General features: G+C 45.6%; 1 pseudogene; it reads left to right on the top strand.

Annotated features, from left to right (window-relative positions):
• Window positions 1-991: 991 nt before the first annotated feature.
• Window positions 992-2,527, top strand: LOC148755880 (mas-related G protein-coupled receptor member X2-like; annotated as a pseudogene).
• Window positions 2,528-4,462: the final 1,935 nt, after the last annotated feature.

Genomic DNA, 4,462 nt, shown 5'->3' with positions numbered 1-4,462 from the left:
TGGCAAGTAGACATTGCTTTCCAAGGCTAACTTGTTGTTCATAACTTTGCTTTTCACATATTAGCTTGCTGTTCAATGGGTTTGTTTGACTGTTTGTTTATTGTATCCTTGTATCTGGCTTGTACAGTAGAAAACATAAGGCACAATCTAATGGGGTAATTGAGGAGAGTTTAATAAAGGGACTGTGTACAAAGTGTGGGTAGGGCTAAGGGAAATCTATAAAGGATACAGAGGCCCACAAAGACAAGTCACAATTGAGAGGTGTTCCCATTGCAATACCCAAGGGGTAAGGGAAGGAGAAGTTACCAGAAATCAGGGAGAACTATGAGTGTAGTTGTGGTTGTGACAGTCACAGTAGGAAAGGGCCAAATAGGGTCTTTGTACTTATACAGCCTGACAGGAGAGAGCCATAGAGTTAAAAACCCCAAATCACTCTCCTCCTGCTCTCCTGTCACCTGCTAGTGTCTCCCGTTCACTGAGAGCAACCAAGAGCCAGAGGGAAAGGGAGCCCATTGGTGGGGCAGAGACATATCTTCACAGCACTCAAAGGAGGGCAGAGAAGATGGAAAGGAGGTTTGATGACAAAGGGAGAAAACTCATGTTATCTCCTAGCCTTATCTCAGTTTGTTTTCCTAGGACTTTCTATCCATGTGATTGGATCAATTTCCCATTGTATCTCCTCAGTTTGTTTGTTTCACTCTTTGCACCTCTCTATTTGGTATCACTTTTTTTGGGATAATCTCTCATTATCATCATAGATTCTTTCAGAATGGAATGTAGTTGTTTTGTTTGTTTTTTAAGGTAGAAGTACAGTTTTATTTGAATTGTTTTTGTAAGATTTAGGGTTCTCCAGAAAGAAATCCATTGTAAGAGTGACTTAAACTGTGCCCCACACACAGAGCTATGCATGGAGACACACTAATAGACAGGAAAAAGTACTTCCTGTCCTCACAGAGCTGACACACTGGGCCATTAGAGGCCTGGCAACACTCACACCTCTCATAACAAGAGATGCCATTCCTTCATGATACTAAATCGTGTTCTCCTTTCTGGTAAAGGAACACTGAGTCACCGAGGTAGCCCTGATGTCACCTCTGGGGTTTCCAGCATCCTCCCCTCAAAGGAAATCTCAGCCCCAGGGCAGAAGGAACGCTGAGCTCAGTCCTGTTGTCATCCACATCAGCTGTCCAGACTTCTCTTCTCTTGCTACCAGGAGACATGTCATGACAAAAGACTATGAGGAGAGGTATTTGGACAATAGAATATTTCCATGTCTGTACAGGGTCCATGTTGCAATACACAGAGCCCAGGCTTTAGAATCAGAGAGAACTGGGTTTGAATACAGGATGGAGGAAGCCACAGCTGTGTGGCGTTCAGGAGGTACCTAATCTCTGCAAGCCTGCCTTTCCCTCCTCTGTAACACAGGGACAGTAATTCTCCTGCAGCAGGGTGGCCGTGAGAGTCAGATCATACAGCAGGTGCTCAAGTCTTGTTTCTTTTCTACTAGCACCAGTGGAGGGTTCCTGAGCATGAATGAAACGGTCACAGCCTGGGGGACTGCAGTTACGCCATTGAATGGAAGTGACCAGACAATTATTCAAGCTTTCAGGACGGGGTCACTGATCTCCACCTTGCTGGTGACCATCATAGCCCTGGTGGGGCTGGCAGGAAACGCAGTTGTGCTGTGGCTCCTGGGCTTCCGCATGCAGAGGAACAACTTCTCTGTCTACATCCTCAACCTGGCGGGAGCCGACTTCCTCTTCCTCTGCTGCCAGATTACAGTTTCCCTCATACACTCGTCAACTACTTCCACTCCGTCCCATATCCATGCCCAAATTTTTCACCACTGTGTTCACGTTTGCCTACGTCACAGTCCTGAGCTTTCCCAGCATCGTTAGCACTGAGTGCTGCCTGTCTGTCCTGTAACCCCTATGGTACCGCTGCCATCGCCCTAGACACATGTCAGCTGTCATGTGTGCCCTGCTCTGGGCCCTGTCCCTGCTGCTGAGCCTCCTGAGTGGGAGCTACTGTGGCTTCCTCTTGAGGGATCATGACCTAGATTAGTGTCAAGTATTAGATCTCATCACTGCTGGGTGGCTGATTTTCTTATGTGTGCTTCTCTCAGGGTCCAGCCTGGCTCTGGTGACCAGACTGCTGTGTGTCTCCCAGCGGGTGCAGCCAACCGGGCTATATGTGACCGTCCTGCTCACAGTGCTGGTCTTCCTCCTCTGCGGCCTGCCCTGGGGCATCCACTGGTTCCTCATGTACTGGATTGAGAGTTATTTAGATGAGCTCTTCTTTCCTCTTTACCTGGTTGCACATGTCCTGTCCTGTGTTAACAGCTGCGCCAACCCCATCATTTACTTCTTGGTTGGCTCCTTCAGGCAGCGATGGAGGAAGGGAAGGCAGACCCTGAAGCTAGTTCTCCAGAGGGCTCTGCAGGACACTCCAGAGGGGGATGAACATGGAGGACGTCCGTCCTCCTCAGGAAACACTGGAGATGTCGGGGAGCACTCTGCTGTCCTGATTCAGAGTCTTACTTTGTTATGACACATGGGGTTTGGAGAACCAACTTTGCCCCTATCAGGTTGGCAGGTTTCTTAAGTCTCTCAACCTCTGGGCCTCTGAATTAGAACAGTTAACAGAATTATCCTGCTGATGAGGATTAATTGAGACTGTGCCTGTTAAGCACATACTGAGTGCAGGGTCAGGACTGCCTTACCCAGGACGCTCACTCCACAAACACCCTTGGGAGCTTTGCCAATGCTGGGGTCCAGGACTCTTCCCACTTTTGAAAAGTCCCACTTTCAGCAGAGGCTAAGAGCAACACAGGAAAAGTCTAAATTTCTCTGATTACCGCACTTGATAGAAACTACAAGTACCTTACATTCTTGACAAGATTTTTAGTTATTTTCCTACAATCTGTCTCGAATAAATTAAAAGGAATGAAATGTAATCTATTGCCCAAGACCAATCTTCTTTGGTTTTGTCAGGCCTTACAATATCTGCATAATAAGTACAGTAATAAATATTGTTGACTCAATGATGTAATACATTAATAATTGATGACTTTTCAAGTCTTCTCTGCTCAATCCATGTTTGCTAGATTTGAGACACCATCTTTAAGTAAATTGCTTTCACCATTTTCAACCTTTGCAAGGATGACGTTAAATTTTATAACCAGATAAATTAATGTCAAAGCACAATTTAGATTTCAGGTAGGTTGTCTTCCACTGTTTCCTTTCCCATGCCCTCCAGTTGCCGGTTCGACTCCCGCAAGGGATGGTGGGCTGTGCCCCTTGCAACTAACACAGGCAGCTGAACCTGGAGCTGAGCTGCGCCCTCCACAACTAAGATTGAAAGGACAGCAACTTGACTTGCAAAAGGCCTGGAAGTATTGGGAACTGTTCACCAATAAAGCCCTGTTCCCTTTCCCCAAAAAATCTGAAAAAAAAACCAACCAAATAATTTCTTATGTGTGCACGCGTGCTATCTCTTCATTGACTTAAGTATTCTTTAATGTCATTCTAATTTTTTAAAACTTTCTGCACATAGGGTTCTAAATGTTTCTGGTACGTGTATTGCTAATTTCATTTTTGATATTATAAATGGATCTCTTTTAAAGTTATGTTTTAAATATTTTTCTCCAAATATGTCAAATGTAATTAACGTTGTTATAATAATAAAAATAACTTCCGTATTCATCTATTAACTATTTAATATAACCACATTATCTCTCTTTGGGTTAGTGTATGCCTGCTGAATCTTTTTCTGTTCCTTTACTTTTAATTTTTTTGTGTTTTACTTTTAATTTCTTTGTTTTAAATTAATGTCTCACAAATAATATATAGCTGGATCTCAATAGATTGCATTCATGACCTAACAGAGCAAGTGAGGAAGTATGGGGGAGGGGCACCGCTGTTCACACAGGACAGAAAACTCCAAAACAAGGTAGTTCCAGCTCTCACTAGAATAAATATCCATCCACCATCTGAGGAACGTAACCATGCTGAGGGGTGGGACACAGACGGTAAAATAAGGACAGGGACACATGACCATAGAGAGTGGCCTGGCAGTCATCGCTGGGAGCTCTGCTGTACCCCAATGACCAGGCTAAGGCTGGACATGGACACACACGCGCATACACACACACACACACACACACACACACACACACACACACACACACACTGTAGACCCACATGCATCGTGAGCTCTGGCTCTGGGTGCGCAGAAGCAAGGAGCTGTGCAGATGTCAGCTGCCCCCTCTGAAGAGAACCACCAGCACAGATAGACACACAGCAGCCAATCACTTCTGGGGTGAGGAGTGGGTCACCAGAACTGGAAGACGACAGAGAGGCAGCACTTGTTGCTGATAGCCGGCAGGATGCTCAGGGTGGGAGTGTAGAGGAAGGTGGCATGGATGATATGAGGCACCGTGAGAGCAGTTTCCATGAGGGAG

Source organism: Rhinolophus sinicus, chromosome 14, assembly GCF_057876585.1.
Source record: "Rhinolophus sinicus isolate RSI-liver-muscle chromosome 14, RSI-T2T, whole genome shotgun sequence".
NCBI classification, from domain to species: Eukaryota; Metazoa; Chordata; class Mammalia; order Chiroptera; family Rhinolophidae; genus Rhinolophus; species Rhinolophus sinicus.
The sequence above is the reverse complement of the archived record's forward strand: the minus strand, read 5'-3'. Positions and strand labels throughout refer to the sequence as shown.